Source organism: Aythya ferina (assembly GCF_964211825.1).
Source record: "Aythya ferina genome assembly, chromosome: 3".
Taxonomy (NCBI): Eukaryota; Metazoa; Chordata; class Aves; order Anseriformes; family Anatidae; genus Aythya; species Aythya ferina.
This window is the reverse complement of record NC_140298.1, coordinates 51,282,750-51,300,803: the sequence shown is the minus strand read 5'-3', so window position 1 is coordinate 51,300,803 and position 18,054 is coordinate 51,282,750. Positions and strand designations below refer to the sequence as shown.

Here is an 18,054-nt window from a genome sequence, read left to right as displayed (position 1 = left end):
TCATAAATTTTCTGAATACTTGTGATTATATGAATAATTGTTCAAGGCCATCTAGAAAAAAATCTAGAGGTAGTAGCTGAAAATTGATTCACTCATCCCAAATTGAAAGGTCATTTTTTCAAGTTTTTATATTACTTAGTCATTGTGACAATTACCACATAATTTATCATCAAATTAATTCCAAGTAAACTTTATTTTTCATTGAATCCTATTACTTAGAATTGGCTTTCCATAAGTTTCTTTTGGCAGTCTTTCTACTTGCTTTGTTTTTCAGGACAAAGCTCCTTAAAGCAAAGCAAAAAGAGGAAGTCTTTGACAAAACTTGAGCCTAAAGCCTCATTAGCTCAACTAACATTTGGCTCCTCTGCTTTTTTTGGCACCTAGGACCATCTTGGGGTGAAATTATATAGATTTTCAAAGTCTTCCTTTCAGAGACATAGAATGGGATTCTCTTTTACTAGGCATCTTAACAATTTGGTTTCTCCATTATAAATACATTATCAGTTGGTGTTTCATAAGTTTCATTGCTGTTGCATATTCTTCTCTGGATATTCTATGTGTAAATTGTGAGCATGCACATATACCTGTACATATGAATAATGACAAAGACACCACACCAGACTATTTCAGGCTTTTCACATCAACAGTATAGGCAGATGAGCACAAGAACAACAACTTATCTTTACTGGCCCAAATTTATAAATGTAGAATGCTAGGTAAATATATAGGGCTTATGTGAAAAATAAACAAAAAAAAACAAACAAAGCCATTGATACAAGAAAAGACCGGATGGCAGACTATAGAGGGAAAGCGGAAGTGAGAAGAAGAGTTACCACCTGGATTTTTTTAAATCAACAGCAACAGTACAAGCTGTGAAAAAATGAAAAACAGTGCCTGAAGACATGGTAATGCTGTACTCAAAACTTTGTTTCTTAAGGTAGGAGCGCTTCAGATGGTTGGAAGTTTTGCAGCCAGCAATCCCTCTTTCTTGACTCCCAGAACTTCATCCTCCAGCAGAGGGGCGGCACCATGTGTTTTTCCTCAAGAGGACATCTACAGTCTGAAAGGTTTGAAGTCAGTATTTTTGGGCTAGCTCAATGTTCCTTGTCTCCAGTTCAGAGATTTCAGTCCCAGCACTTACATCTGTATTATTGTTTTCAAAACTTTAAGACATTCTGTCCTCCAAGAAATGTTTTTAAGTAATAAACCAAAACAAAAACCATGACTGGGGTGGAAATCATCACTCTTAATTATGCAAAGATTACTATGAAGGTCATCAGCTCAATTTTCCTCCTTCACTGTAAGGATGGCACCTTTCAGCACCAAGACAAGGCATGTGCTCTGTTCTGAGTAAGAAAAATCACCTCATGAGTCACTGTGAGAAATAAAGAGCTTGTGAAATTTTCTGATGCCTCCTGCACAGCTACTGCTCACATCTGCGGTTCCTCAGCTGATGAGACTTGACATCAGCACTTGAAAAGGCTGGCAATTTTCACCTGTGAAGACAGTTTCTTACTATGTAATTTTGACCATCTGGATACAGCATCGTTACTTTATTTCATTCTTTGAAACATCTCTTTTCATGAATTCCCAGGAAATCATGTTTCACTCTTCTGCTTGACTTAAGCTGACAAAGTCATCTATTGCATTCTTCCAACAGGTTGAGCTCTTCCTTCAAACTCTTTTGGCTCCGGGACAGATCGTTCATCCCCGATTTTACTATTTCTCTCTTCAGTAATCTGTAATCTGTCTCTGAAATAAGTTTCCTACACTTCTTCAGGCTACCTCTTTCTATATAGAATGTAAAAAGAATGTAAAAGGATTTTTTGTTTACTTGATGGAAGTTTTCACATACTTTCAGAACAGAATGCACAGCCCTATTGCCTACAACACTAGAAGTAACTGTAAATGAGTTTGGCATTAGCACTTAAGCCTTAAAAAAACATTTTCTTCACTAAGAAAATCATGAGGAACATTATTTCTCTTGGCAACAGATGGCCGAGTACACACTGTGAGTTTCAGTGATGAAGAAAATGTTAAGACATACCAAGAAGTAGTAAGGCATGCACAGGAGGTGGAGCTTAGATAGGTTGCCTGGATCATTAATAGAAAATTATCCAGACAAAGTGCCAAACTACATGTAGGAATGCATATGTATAGAATATATGTACTCAGTGGTGGTCTACATCATCTCCAAATGACAAAAACTGCTAGGTTTACAAAAGTGTGCTGGATCCCTGTCAGCCTTTTTTTTTTTTTTTTTTTTTTTTAAATAAAGCTTTGGCTCTAAAGTTTAAAAACAGAACAGGAGAAACACTCAGCCATGTAAAACAGAATGCTTCTTTTCTGAAAAAGATATAAACCTAAACTAGGCCAACAGATAGTACTCACAGAAACCCTAGTTGTAATCCTGCTCCATAGATTTGGAAAATTTCTGTTATTTTCCTTAAAGCTAGCATGTTAACAATCCTGAACCCTTATTTGATTTTCCACTGGGAGAAAAACAAATCCAACAACCAAATTTTGAATTGATTATAGTAAAGGTTTCCTGAACCTGGCTTTCAATCTTGCTGTGCTCCTACACAACATGAAGCCGCAGTGGAATTCACCTTAGCGTGATAAAAATTAGATACTCTGCAGATTTTTGCCTTTCAGCACATATATAATCAACAACATATCTGAGTAACTTCTTTCAAATATTGGCCACAGTGATCTGAATTTACACAGCACTGTGACCTCTCATTATCTAGCTACAGATGTTCTGGGGATGAAGGACCTGAACACAGTTTTCCCTGAATTGCACAGAGGTAAGGATCTCTTTCTGCATCTCCTCTTTCACAGAGTGTATAAAGCATTTACTCAGGTAAGGGGAACAGAGGACTGGCCTCCCACCAGCATTGGATCATATGGGAGTCACAAGTCAATTCTTGCAGTATTCACAAAGTAGAACTGGTTGTCAATGAAGATGCACAATTGCAAACATCAACCTGAAAATATCACAATCAGCATTTCAGTCTTTACATTTAGACTCAGGTGCTCAGGTACACCACAGGTTGAATCAAATTTCTTCCTTGTTCAGTTTGCTATACTGAATAGTATCTCAAATATGTCACTGAATTTTGAACATGGTTCTGCAAGCTATTTTATACCCCATACATGGTATTTTAATGCTCATATTATAATTACAGAAGCTGTGTATTATACGTACAAATCAAGTAACATGCAGGCATTCCGTAGCTTGGTTCTGCTCTGTGAGATCTGGGTGGCAGGTCACAACACCACCATTTAGTGCATATATACATTAAGCCATATATTCAAAAATTCACTAAGCTCCCAGAGGGCTTGAGTCTGGTACTGAGATGAAAAGACAGCTTGATCAAAACAGACAGCTTGTTACTTGTGGAAGAGCAGCTTTTGGAAGACTAACTTTCAACAGCCCTAAAGATTGAATTCCTGTGGTTTTCCATATCTAAATGAAGGGTGGTGTCATCCCTTCCAACTGCCTCACCAACACACCACTACTCTATTTCAGGGATGCCCCGGAGCTGTTATGCCCAGAATACAGCCAAAAAGCTTGCCCAAGATGGTCTGAGGTTGGACATCTTTGCTGTGTTGTTCTCAGCTTCAGGGCCTGTTGGGGGACCATGCACAGTGCAGAGTGACTCCGCACCCCAACCAGGGGGTGCCCAGGATTCCTGCTTGTAGGGCTCACGATCTGCAAGAAGCTCAGTGCCAGCCACCCTCCAAACAAAGCCTCCTGGATGCCTGCCTGTACAAGTGTCCCCACTGTTATCTGTGCTGTCATCACACCAGTACTCGGGATGAGGTAGAGGTGACCAAACTAGAAAATTGCTTAGACACAGCACTTACATGTATAATGTAACTGCACAAACACAGTGCATTGCTCTCTTTGTTTAGGACTGGTGAAGAGGGAGGACCGTGAAGCATGCTTCAAAACACCTAATTATTCAGATATTCAATAGCTCCTGCATGTTGTGGAAGTGTGCTCTCCTTGATGTTATATCCTTTGTGACAAATGCATGCACTTGAAAAAAAGTCTTATAATTAGCATGAGTCCTATGAAAGCAAGACACACAGTTCACATATTAATATTAGCATGTTATATTTCTGCATTTTTATGAGTGTGTTTTTCACAGCACAGAAAAACATTATTTCACAGAAATAACTAAATGAAAGCTTTTACATTGGCTTATTTATATCTGAAATCCTCAGTGAGCAGTATTTGTGGAACTGACTCTTTTCAAAGTCAAAAATTCACTAGGTTTGTTCCTCTTTCCATAAAAAGAGGCCCCTGAAATGTCATTAAAGTTCATGAAACAAGATGGTAAGTGGCAGTCTTCATGGCGCAGGAACGGTCTGTACCCACGTGCCCAAAGACGAGCTGGCGGGGAAGAAGACCGGCCTGGCTCAACAGAGAATTGTGGCTTGATCTTAGGAGGAAAAAGAGGGTTTATAAGCTTTGGAAAAGTGGGCAGGCCACTAAGGAGGACTTTAAAGAAGTAGCGAGGCTGTGCAGGGACAAAATTAGGAAGGCCAAAGCTCATCTGGAGCTCAATCTGGCTACTGCCGTTAAAGATAACAAAAAATGTTTCTATAAATACATCAACACAAAAAGGAGGACTAAGGAGAATCTCCATCCTTTACTGGATGCGGGGGGAAACTTAGTTACAAGAGATGAGGAAAAGGCGGAGGTGCTCAATGCCTTCTTTGCCTCAGTCTTTAGCGGCAATACCGGATGTTCTCTGGATACCCAGTACCCTGAGCTGGTGGAAGGGGATGGGGAACAGGATGTGGCCCTCATTATCTATGAAGAACTGGTTGGTGACCTGCTACGGCACTTAGATGTGCACAAGTCGATGGGGCCGGATGGGATCCACCCAAGGGTACTGAGGGAACTGGCAGAGGAGCTGGCCAAGCCACTGTCCATCATTTATCAACAGTCCTGGCTATCGGGGGAGGTCCCAATTGACTGGCAGCTAGCAAACGTGACGCCCATCTACAAGAAGGGCCGGAGGGCAGACCCAGGAAACTACAGGCCTGTCAGTTTGACCTCAGTGCCAGGAAAGCTCATGGAGCAGATCCTCCTGAGAGTCATCATGCAGCACTTGAAGGGGAAGCAGGCGATCAGGCCCAGTCAGCATGGCTTTATGAAAGGCAGGTCATGCCTGACGAACCTGATCTCCTTCTATGACAGAGTGACGCGCTGGGTGGATGAGGGAAAGGCTGTGGATGTGGTCTACCTTGACTTCAGCAAGGCTTTTGACACCGTCTCCCACAGCATTCTCCTCAAGAAACTGGCTGCTCTTGGCTTGGACTGGCGCACGCTTCGTTGGGTTAGAAACTGGCTGGATAGCCGGGCCCAAAGAGTCGTGGTGAATGGAGCCAAGTCCAGTTGGAGGCCAGTCACTAGTGGCGTCCCCCAGGGCTCGGTGCTGGGGCCAGTCCTCTTTAATATCTTCATCGATGATCTGGACGAGGGCATCGAGTGCACCCTCAGTAAGTTCGCAGATGACACCAAGTTAGGTGCGTGTGTCGATCTGCTTGAGGGTAGGAAAGCTCTGCAGGAGGATCTGGATAGGCTGGACCGATGGGCTGAGGTCAACTGCATGAAGTTTAACAAGGCCAAGTGCCGGGTCCTGCACCTGGGGCGCAATAACCCCAAGCAGAGCTACAGACTGGGAGAAGAATGGTTGGAAAGCTGCCAGGCAGAGAAGGACCTGGGAGTGATGGTTGATAGTCGGCTGAATATGAGCCAGCAGTGTGCTCAGGTGGCCAAGAAGGCCAACGGCATCCTGGCTTGTATTAGGAACAGCGTGACCAGCAGGGCTAGGGAGGTGATCGTCCCCCTGTACTCAGCTCTGGTGAGGCTGCACCTCGAGTACTGTGTTCAGTTTTGGGCCCCTCGCTACAAGAAGGACATCGAGGTGCTTGAGTGGGTGCAGAGAAGGGCGACGAAGCTGGTGAGGGGCCTGGAGAACAAGTCCTACAAGGAGCGGCTGAGGGAGCTGGGCTTGTTCAGCCTGGAGAAGAGGAGGCTCAGGGGTGACCTTATCGCTCTTTTTAGGTACCTCAAGGGAGGCTGTGGCGAGGTGGGGGTTGGCCTGTTCTCCCACGTGCCTGGTGACAGGACGAGGGGGAATGGGTTTAAGTTGAGCCAGGGGAGTTTTAGGTTAGATGTTAGGAAGAACTTCTTCACTGAAAGGGTTGTGAGGCACTGGAACAGGCTGCCCAGGGAAGTGGTGGAGTCACCATCCCTGGAAGTCTTCAAAAGACGTTTAGATGTAGAGCTCAGGGATATGGTTTAGTGGAGGGTTGTTAGCGTTAGGTTGGAGGTTGGACTCGATGACCTTGAGGTCTCTTCCAACCTAGGAAATTCTGTGATTCTGTGATTCTGAGATGAGTGTCAATCTTGGCGGTTGTCAGTACAAGATTGTACTCTACTGAAGTGGGAAAGAAACCTTTGATGCCTTTGGCTTTTTCTGAACAGATGATATTCTGAACAAGCCTGTTGGAGTTAAAAGTGAGGGGAGAAGAGGGTATCATTTTTTGCACAGTTCTATACTCAATATTACCATATGGGAAAATGGGCCTTAAAGTGTGTGTGTGTTGGGGGGGGGGGGGGTAAGCAACCTGTATACATTTCTATTTTTAAAGGACTGTCTTCTTAAAATATCTTAAATAGGTTCCCAGCATTGAGATTTTTGAGCATGTCCTGAAAAGAGGTGGCAAATAGGATGGGTCATAGAGTAGACCTGTGTGAGATGGGGGATATACCCACAGGATTGTGCCCACCTACAGAGAGCATTCTGGATCTACCAGTCTAACACTGTAATATCCCAGACCAGATCTAGAAGCACATTTTTTTTAATTGGACCTTGATGGGCACTTTTGTGGAAAGGTAAGTGCAGGTAATGTTGGAGGAATACACTTGCTGGAGAGCTTTGGCAATCCAGTCAGTGTGGCAGAGGGGAATGGGACAAGCATGTTGCACAGGATAGTGCTATATTGCTTTTGGTTTCACTCCCTTCTTAGATCTCAGCAACTGCAATGTTTAAGCATATCCCTAAATGAGTAATGCAAACAGCATGCTTGCTATGTCAGCCCCAAAGCCATCCCACTAAAAGCCAAGCTGCTGCAGAGCAGGAAGAGTGCAATGGTGATTAGCCTTCCTACTCCTGCTGCTCTCACTGTATTCCTGCCACTGCCTGCTACTAGGCAGATACTGCCCTCCAACAGCACTGCTGCTTCCTGTGTATAGCAGGAGTGATTCCCACAGGTAGCAGTAGTTCATCATGGCCTCTTTGTGAATACCATCACTTGTGCGCAGTGACTTAGAGAAATAACGCTCTAGTAAATCTCCCTAATATAAAGGATGGTAGAAATTATAGCCACCAATAGATCAGGTTAGGCTGAAGTCAAAGCTCTGTGCTCCCTGGAGCCATGACAAGAAACAGAAACAATGAGTTGCACAATAACATCATGAAATGGATAAAGAATCTCCCCCTCTTTCTTTCAGAGGGGAAAAAAAAAAAAAACTCCTTCTAAATTGCACAGCACAAAGAGTGCTCCCCCTCTTCTCCGATTGTGCTGTAAATGAAAGGATGGTCCCCCACACTTCACAGCCACATGCCTTATCCCTAACTAGAAGGCACTATCTTTAGTGTTGTGAACTATCCTATAGCCTCTCTTGCTTTCTGCCATCACTGTCAAAAATTATTTTTATTGTTGTACACATAACCCTATCTACTGAGATTTAACTGAACTGCAACCAAAATAAGCACACATACACATGCATACCTTAGACCTTCATTAGAAGTTCAGTTGCCTCTTAGCCTCAAGAGGGAAATGAAGTCACTCCCAACAGGTTAAGCATTGTGCAAGAAGTGTGCTTACATCACCACATAGCATCTTGAACTCTTACCCCCTTAAGCTGCATCAGTAGATAAATGATACCTACCTTCCTTCCTAAGGGAGGTGAGACTAGCTTATTTTTTATAGCTTAAAGATGATAATGAATTTGTTAGCCACAAAGAGATTCTTTATATTGGCTTTGCCACTTAAAAACAATTTGTAACAACACTATGATGACCTACACTAGGCAGACTTCACCCCTCCATTAAAAAACCTTATCCTTTTAAAGGCATGACTGCAATGACATTAAGTTAATAAATTAAATATCTGCCAACTTTTTTTCCTCTTTAAAGTGGACTGCTTGAAAATTGATGGGCAGTTACTCAGCAAGACTGTTCCTTATCACTCTAAGTGAGAGCACAGAAAAAAACATTTCCAAATAAGCACAGTTATGCATGTGTATAATGCAAGGAAAATTACCTTGTGTTGCAAAGCACTGAACCCTGTTATTAGTATACGCACAGCCACATATACTTAGATGAGATATAAAAACTGTCACTGAAGTGGAAAAACAGATCTGGAAGGTGAAAGTTATTAGAAGGGAGTAGAAGCAACAGGGAAAGGACATTCAGAAAACTACATAAGAAAAATACAAACAAATTGCAAAGGGAATGGAAAACACGCAAAGAGCTCTCCAGCACTGCTTGGCCAACCAGAAGTTAAGTTGTTTAGTTACAATGAAAGCTTTTAGAGAGAGCTAAAGAACTTTAAGTGATAAACCAATAGCTTAACAAGTCAAAGTGTGTTGGGGTAAGCAGGAAGCTGAAGAAGAATTTGAGAAAGGGGGAAGAAGTGATCCTGCTGGGACAGGTTAAGGAGCCAGACCTGGGCTCAGTCATGGGAAGGAGCACACCTTGCATTGAGTTGTGTCAGGCAGCCATGGGACAGACTCCCTCAGCTCACCCTATGCTTCCTGACATGACAAGAGATCATTTTCTGAGGGTAAAATAGAGACATTTCCACAAAAAACACAACTGAGAAACATCACTCCTGCTGCCATAGCAGTCAGTGAATACCTGGGAAGCATTACACTTACTGAAGAAGGTCTAGGGTGGCCCAAACCTGTCTGCTTTTGGGGTACATGCTGTGCCTGCCCTGCTGCCCACCCTGCCCCAACATCCACCCCCTCACACCACAACCTCCATGTGAAAGGAAGCATCGAGCAGAAGTGCTAATACAGCCCTTACCTCAGCAAAAGCAGCTCACTGTTCCCTCCCTACTTCTGTCACAGCCTCCACCTTCCCTGCAGGTAGGAACTAATTAGCAATTAGTAGAGGAGCACACCTCCTTTATATTTTTCCTTTTAATTTTTTTCAGCTGAGCCTCACTACAGGTGCAGCCACACTTGTGCCTCTGCTTAGCTTCAGCCCTTGCTGCAGCTGTGCTCCCAGCCCTGTCTCTAGCACAGGATCGACCTTCCCCACGAGCATTTCAGCATCACCCAGCCCCAACCCATCCTGCTGCAAGCCCTGTGGGTTTCCTGCTGATAGGCCCAGTGGTCGGTCGTGCTGGGGCAGGGCTGGCATCTCCCACCACAGCACATCCTCCCCACGGCCACTGCGGTCCCCCCAGCCTCCCTCACGTTGCTCAGAGAGCTGTCAGGAAGCCAGATGTGTAGTGACAGAGCTGGCCCACCTCATTAAGGGAAGAATAACGACCCTCTCAATTAACGTGCACCCCATCTCACCTTTGCTTTTGGGGCATCCAGCACAGCTTTGTGTGATTTCTGGAATGGCTTGGCTGGCCGGCAGATTGAATGCTTGCAGCTTTGAAGCAAAAAAGATGTTTTATGAGGCTGCCAGCCCTGCACACCCTCTCAGGGATGTGAAAGACGAGCTGTGTACTTCCTGGCACCTACTGCCTCATCCATAATCCCGACCCAGCAAGATGCCTTGCAGGCATAGTTAAGGTGCAGCTGAAGTGTACGAGAGATGATTTGTGAGCCAGGTGCAGTTTAAGCACTGGCAGCAGAAAAACACATTTATTTTATTTTTTTATTTTTACATGAACAAACCTGAGGTTTGAGTGACTGAGAGCCGATAAATGCGGATGTGTATTTTTACAGAACATCTTTTCAGAGTAGAGATAGAGTTGGAGCTCTTAACCGCAGAGGCTGGGATGGAGCCATACCATACGTGTTTATATGGCAGTACAGGAAGAAAGGTTATCATGTTTTAGTTAACATTTCAAACTAAATTTCTCTTAGCTAACTTTCTGCTCAAACCAAACCTCAACTCCCTCCCCTGCCTTTAGATTGCAAAGCAGTTTAACACTATAAAATGAATTTTGAAAACACAGCTGCTTGCCACAGCTCCCTGAGCTGAGTTAAATCTATCAAATATATGTCTTTTGGAATTTAAATGTTATCTTTCTTTCTATTAAAAATTGCACTGGAGGCTCTACTGGAGTCCCGGATGACCTCCAGAGCCAGTGCCTGCATGTGACCACCCACTTGTCCCTCTCACTCTTTGCAGTAGCAGAGGCATCATTTTCAGAGTCTGCTTTGGCTCACGGAGGTTGCTGGTAAAGCTGCTCTGGGGATTGCACCTCGTTGACAGTGAATCTGTGAACACCTTTTATCTGGAAGCAGATGTCTTCCTCGACCATGATTGACAGAATCCCAGAAGTGTTAATCAGGAAATTTCAAATAGTTTCAAAAGTATTTCTGCTAAAAGCAGCCTTGCCTGGAAGGGGAAGTGTTCCAACTTTAGGAGCATCAACCTGGGAGCTCATTGTTGGGGTGAACATAAATAACCTATAAGTACATTCATATCATCTTTGTCATACTCAAAACTCAGTGCTGCTGGATATTTAAAAAGGAAAACATTGTCAAATTTTGCCAAGATCTTGTGAGATAAATATTATTAAAACAGAGATTTGATTCTTATGGTACTGTGTTATGATTCAATAATTTTGGGCTATCAACTTTATGGTTTGTGTGGAGGTCTTTCAAACTTGATACGTTGTGATACAACCTCAGGTATCATATAATAAAATGCATATATTTAGTCTTTATTTCCATATGACTTGTCTGTAAGTGTTGCAGCTTTGTTGAATGTTTGATGCAAGTTTCCTTCTATCTTTTCTCCTCTTTCTGACCCTGCTATGCAGGAGTAATCCAGCTGATAGGAGTCAAAGTCATCTGTGACCAGGCTTCTTCAAAAACTGCTGCACCAGCTCAGCTTTGACCAGTGCTTTCCTGAATGCTGAAGAGTGCAGGAGTCCAAGGCACAAGTGTGTAATTCAGACAGCAATGAGTGAGATATCACTGCTACAGAAAAAGTTTGTCTGGCGTGTATCCTGACACTGGCAATTTGAGCAGTAATTTCCTCCCCAGATGCTATGGAGTTTGAGAGAGTTTGGCTCAAGAGGTTAAAAAAATAACGTTCTGGCAGTAAACAGTTTTTTAGAAACATTATTTGGAGACATTCAAACTTGTGCAATGCTTTGTCTACGGTAATAGGAATTGCAGCAAGTAATGGTATTAGGTACACAATATGTACCTTCAAATGATCTGCTTGGAAGACAGAGCCCTGCTGGACTTTGAAAGCTTTCTATCGGGATATAACTTTTTCAGCTTCTTTATTTTATCCTGCTTGAATCAGTATGACATGACTCGAATGCCCACAATTTGGGGAAAACTTGAATCTGAGCCTACATGTAAATTTTTGACTTTGTTCTATGGATTTACTGATTTATTTGTCTATAAAGAAATCTCAAAGCTAACAAAAAGAAAAAAGAAAAAAAGGGAAGGAGATGTTTAATGATAATGGAAGCAGTAAGCAGAAGCCAGCTTCATTTCCTTCTTTCCCACCAAATTCAGCCTCTATTTAAAAATCAGTTTCTCATCAGCCAGTCGGTAAGAGGCAGCGCCTTCTCTGTGAAGATGAATCCTGATATTTACCCTAACCCTTGTCCCTAGCCGCTTTTCCCTTCAGAGGTGACAGAGGGGGAAGAGGCATTCTTCAGCTCCCCGAGGGACCTGGACCACTGAAAAGGTCAAGCAAACAGAGTTATAACCACGGGGCTTGAGGCTGGCCAGCACCTCAGGTCCAAGCTGAGCGGTGCTGCTGCTGGGTGAGTAACACGATGAAATTGGCCTTGGTGCTGCGTTGCAGAAGCAGACCTTGGAGCACTGCACGCTTGTGCCAGATGGATTGCTCAAGCTTGGAAAGCTCCCTCGTGAGCACATAATCATGACAGGCCCCATTCCTGGAAAAACAACATGGCACGGACAGAAGGATTTTTACTCACTTTCCATCAGAAAAAAACAATGGCTGGGAGTAGACTTCATGCTGTGGATGGTGAACGGGACTTTATGGGCTGCAAGGAGCCATTTGCTTGCTGCGCACAGTGGTGAAAGCAGAGCTGAGGGGTGCGTGCTGGGCAGGCAGACCAGGGGGAGGCTCGGCCAGGCGGCCTCTGGCCTCCTCCCGGGGCAGGACATGGAGGCCTGGCTGATGCTGCCGCTGTTGTTCCTCTGGTTCGCGTGGTCACTTCAACCCTGAAAAATTAGTGATTGAAATAACAGCGAGAAAGCAGATGTCTGGAATTCGTCTGGACTAAGCAGGATGGTTCCTCTGGTTCCTGCTTTGAAAGGCCTGAGCGGAAAGCTGGAAGGGGAGGATGGGAGGGCAAAGGTAGCGCTCGAGCCACGTCTGCATCACCGACTGCACAGCAGCCGAGCCTACCCATGGCTCCACGTGGTGACCCTTCTGAATCCAGTCCTTCTCATCAGGTACTCCTGGCTTTGTCACAAGCTTTATTATCACACAGGAGGAGAAAAGCAGCATCTGTTTAAGGCTATATATTAAAACTAAGCTCTATATATTGTACACGAAAAGGGAGCGTAAACCAGGAGAGCATTCCTCAGCTGCTGCTGTTGGCATCAGCTGAAGTTTGGGAAGTCTTGTGGAGTAACACAGTAGTTAGCTGCTCATTTTTTTAAAATTTATCATATATATATATATATATTTTAATAGGAAAGACCTTTCCTTTTTCATATGCATTCTCTCAGTGTCCTGGGCAATTAAATTGGGGTGTGAGGGACTGCAGCTCACTCTCAGCCAGAAGAAAAGTGATCTCACATTTGACCACTAAGGCAAAACCCACTTTGTTACTGCTAGTCCAGACTATGGAAAAAATGAGATACAAAGAGAAAAGCACAAGCTGCATCTTCCAGCCTACGAGTACATGAATTTAAGAACAATTATGTTAGATTGGACTGGTTTTATTTGTCTCGGTATCACTTCTTCAAATGCACCCTGAACTGGAAATTTGTGGAAAGGTTATGAGACATTTCCCCTGTACACTCTCCCAGCTATCTGTGGTTTAAGTGTGTCTTGATGTCAAGCCTACAGTCACACCATCATGTTTTCATCAGCCACAAATGAAGCTATCTATCTTTCAGAAGCTTCTCGATCCTTTATTTCTCCTGGCTTCTGAATCAGCCTGCTGTAAGGAACTCCACAGTCTAGCTGCACTGTCATGAACAATTGTTTCCTCTTGCTGATTTAAAGGCAGTGATTCACTGCTTCATGAAGGCCATGAGCAAACTGTTTCCCATTCCCATTTTCCCTGGCCGTCATTGCTTCACCGACCTTCACCATATCTCGCCTCAGTCTCTCCCTTCAAACCTCAAGAGTTATTCAATCTCTCTTCATATGAAAGCTGTGCTGCACTGATCATCCCTTTCCTCTCCCTCTACCTTATTTAATTAAGTAGGTAAGAGATTGGTAAACACTTAAACTCCACAGTTATTAAGTTAGGAAGAAAGTTATTAAATTCAATATTACTAGCTCAGCTGCACTGAGAGAACAAAGTACCCCCTGCTTGGTTGTGACCCACATTTACCTTACCAGAAATCCAGCCCTTGTGGGCTCTGCTGATTGTTCCAGGGCACACTTCAGCTTACCCTAGCAGAGAGCACTGTTTGCCCCAAACCTGTGTGTAACCTAAATGTGTGCCCCTGCAATGTCACAAGACAGGTGGATGGGGATTGTTTCCACAATTTCACTGCAATCAGTGGGAATCCACTGCTTACCTCTGTACGAGGATGCACTTGAAAGAGCGGTTTGTTTCTTTCACTAATCCTCACAGAGAAAAGCATTATTAGTTTATTAATCTCTTTGAAAACACGGTAAAAGACAGTTCGGATGTTTGCCTCTCAGCGGTTTCTAGCAGGAGGAACATATATCACACGGAGAGACACGTTCCTGCAGAGCATCATGCAATTACCTAAACCTCTCTGCAGTCTGTCAAGAAGCTGTGCTCCCTGCCATGCTTCATTAACAGCAGAAATCCCTACGTTTGTTGGAGCCAAGCTTACACAAATTTTTTTCAAATACGAGTTACACAGCCATCCTTCAGTTCGAACAACTGAAGCTTTAGGAGCCATTTGCTCAGGAGAAGAGCCTCAGAGCAGGCTTTGCCATAGCATCGGAGCCAGTACTGCTGGGATGCCTGGAAGCTGGTACCACAACCCAGCTGGGCCCATCACAGTGCTACCGAAGGATGAAAGATTCGTTCCCTGAAGCACTCACAGCCCAGGTATGAGAAGCAAAGATGGGGAATACAGCCTCTGGATGGGGAGCAACAAGAGGAATGGTCCTGGGCAACGCCAAAACATGAGCTAGAGGCCTCACCACACCAGCACCTGAAACATCATTGAGGCTCTGGTGACACCAGGAATTCTTTAAAGAGAGTTTTGAAGGATGTAAAGTAACTTGGCATGAATCTGTGGATGAGGTCTGCTCAGCCATGGGATATGGCCAGAGAAGAGATCATGAAATGTAGCCATGAGTGGAAGCAGGAATTGGCATCTTGCTGCTGAATGACAAATGACAGCGAAGGGCCAGGAGGGCTCGTGAAAGGGTTTGGGAAGGAAAGCCAGGAGAAAACAGCCACACTGCTGGCTCACGGTGTGTTAACAAACTCCTCCTTGTGTCAGCAGAGCTGTGGTATTGGCAGCACATATGCTTTTAGCTCACCTGAAATCTGAGCTTCTCCCTTCTCCCAAGAACTGTTTGGTAGCAAAAAGGATCGGGTTGAATTCCAGGTGATTTATATTAAAATTAGAAATGATGCTGGTGTAAGAGACCGAGAAGCCACAAAAGAATGATGTCTCAGGCAGTTGGCAGAAAAGGGTGTTACCACACTAACGAGATAAGAGACAGTCAGAAAAGGGGATCCTGTGAAGGTTGCACATTTCTGGGGTCTGCTTTCTTATCTTGGTTAACCATCTGAGACATCTTGGAGCCTGTGGTTCTGGCAGCCAGGGGACGAAAAGTATTAACAACCCTTTTCCACTGACCTCCTCTCAAGAAGGCTCAGGGACACAGGCTGCACATGCGGAGTAATTAGCACATGAAGCCAGAACTGGAGGTGGGGGCTTGCTTATAGGTAGAACAGCTCAGAGGGGCCAGGTGAGCACCCACTACCACTGCAGACACACCAAGAGCTGGACCAGAGATGTTGCTGGAGCCCAGGGTGGTGATCTGGGCCTTTCCTCTGCTTCTACCTTTCTGTCTTACTCTCTCTCCCTTTCATATATAAAGGGTCACTCAGCCCTTTGTGAAATAACAAGGTTTAAACAGCTTCCCAATATAGATAACAAGGCTTGATCAATTTCTACCAGAGTAGCTTCTGCCATCAATAAAACTTTTCAATCAATCGTTTGGTGATACGTCACCTCAATTCAGCCTAAGGGTATTGCGAATATCTCCTCTCCAAGTGGGCTGTCCAGGATGGCCTTCTCTGGGCCCCCACAGCTGGCTCAAACTCCAGCTCAATACATACGGTGCTCAGGAACAAATAATACTCATCTAACCCCAAATAGGAGCCAAAAGCACAGGCAGGGTAGGTCACCATCTCAGCTGGTGCATTATAGCTCCTTCCTGCACCTGGGCCATCTTCTTAGTCTGGGAGAGACAGGGAGCAGCTCTGAGCGGCTTTTGGGACAAACCCTAGGTCCTTAGGGTATGTGGTATAGTTTTAAATGCCCTCTGAGGCCTACACATTTCCCTTTCTCCTCCAGAGTTGATTACCTCTGTGAGTGCAAGAGGTGGGCAGAAGTTACTTTTCCAGGACCTTAGTTCAGGGCAGCCCGTGGAAGTGTATGTGATGCTACAGATTATCTTTAGTCTCTGAATAAGAATATTGAATGAATTGAAAAAAAATACTTCGACAACTTCTCATTCTCTCCCTCCCCAAATGTACCTGTAATGGTTTCGGCTTCTATGAGACATACTCTGGATGTCCAGTATAATGGTTTTGCAACCTGTGCAACAGCTGTAGGTTAGCTGACTCAAAATGAGGCAAAGGGAACATGAACACTCATTTTCAGACGTATATCAAGTAGCCACTGGCAGCAAGATGCAAAGTCAAGGACACCACAAATCTCTAAAGTAAGACTCTCAGGTTGGCCAGCATGTAATATTGATTATCGTAGGGGCTACACAATGTAAATAAAAGTGCATGGCATAGAGCTGCATGAAGAGTTACTGAACAACCGTGCATCACAGAGCTATTTTCTTTTGATGTCATTCAGAAAAAGTTATTGGACAAAAGAATTATAACATGATTTCTGTAGTTGCTCTCTCAGAACGTGACCTGGAAACATCCCCAGATCCACCCTGTTTGGCTGCTTCTCTTTGATTTCAAGAAATATATTTTCATCAAAATGAAAAAAATATCCAAACTGCTGCACAGAACGTTAAATCAATAGAGTGTTTTCCTGACTCGGAGCCTGGTGGATAACTGTACCACTCGCAAAGCTTAGCACTGAGATTTGCCTCTGTCTCACTGTTGCCACTGTTGCCACAAAGTGGGGTACAGTCAAAGTCAGGTGGCATGATTGTTTCTGGAGAGATACAGCATGTGCTGTATGACAGGCAGAGAATAAAACTAATACGTGGTTTGGTTTCAGGGTAAATGCGATTAGCATAAATTTATTTTCCTCTAGAAAGAAAAATACTCTTCATCTGTCCTTTTAAAATATATATATATTTGTTTTTTGTTTGCTTTCATGTTTTTTGTGTTACAGGCATGACTTAAACCAGTTTCAGCTGACGCAGACACAAACCCATTCTTTCTGTTACTGTACAGCTCAGCCTTGTTTGCTATCTGCCCCAAATATCCTCAGCAATGCAGCCCACAGTTCTATAGAAATATATATTTTTTTTCTTCTTGTTTTCAATTTGCCACCTGGACTGTTTCTTAATGCAAAGTCCAGTTCTGCACGGACTGAGAGGAGCATCGTGGAGAAAAGGTGTTCAGATCATCAGGGGCAGTTGCAGAGGACTCGGCAGGGCGAACGGAGGCCATACAACCAGCATTTGTTCTTCTATCTTCTAAGAACATTTGACTCTAAAGTCCTTTTTTAATTTCCGGAAGGCAGCAAGAGATTACTGTATATTAATAGGCTTAAATACATAGATTCATTAAACAAACAAAAGGAGATGGACAGAGGTAGAAAGCTTTAGAAATTTCATTTTAATTTGTCTTTGGCATAAATTCTGCTAATAGCAATTTTATCTGCCTATAGTTATGCCATTTAACTATCCAGTAGCCACTCTTACGACTCAGACCACAAATACAGAAGATCAGGACTTAAAGAAAGCTTTAATCCCTTGCAATGTTTGTTCCTAGCTACTTATCTACTAATTCCAGCTCTAAATGGACTATATATGCTCATTTTGAAGAAATATTTTTTAAATTATTTTTGAAGTGCCTTAATAAAAGTAATATTTATGTGGTCTAACTTGTGAGGAGAACTTTGAAGATAGTGAATATTATAGTTATATTTGCCACAACAGAAAAACAATTTTATAGGCCATCATAGTCTTGGATTAATCATATAGAAGCAGGGAAAATGAAAAACAAAAAGGCACAGACCACATAGTTCCCTTGCTATGTAATATCGGTTTATGGGATTTTATTTCTTTAGCCTCCAGTAGATGGCAATCCAGTACTTGGCCAGTAAAACTATCATGTGAAGAAACTCCTCTGTATACAAGTCCACAGGGGCTTTAATCATATATTGTAAGTGCAACTTTGCACTGAAAACATCATCCAAGTGAATCATTTAACTGATGTTATGTTACATTGCTGGCCAGCTCAGGA

At 43.5% G+C, this 18,054-nt stretch overlaps 2 long non-coding RNA genes across 2 annotated transcripts in view; one reads left to right on the top strand and one right to left on the bottom strand.

Annotated features, from left to right (window-relative positions):
* LOC311433543 overlaps nucleotides 1–9,208 on the bottom strand; it is a 19,785-nt gene extending 10,577 nt beyond the window's left edge. Inside the window, exon 1 of the long non-coding RNA XR_014690810.1 lies at nucleotides 9,120–9,208. This is a non-coding gene — a long non-coding RNA (uncharacterized lncRNA). The remainder of the gene's footprint in view (nucleotides 1–9,119) is intronic.
* Nucleotides 6,694–18,054, top strand: LOC311433544. The gene is made up of 3 exons (XR_014690811.1): nucleotides 6,694–6,919; nucleotides 11,044–12,670; nucleotides 16,976–18,054. It is a non-coding gene; the product is annotated as an uncharacterized lncRNA (long non-coding RNA).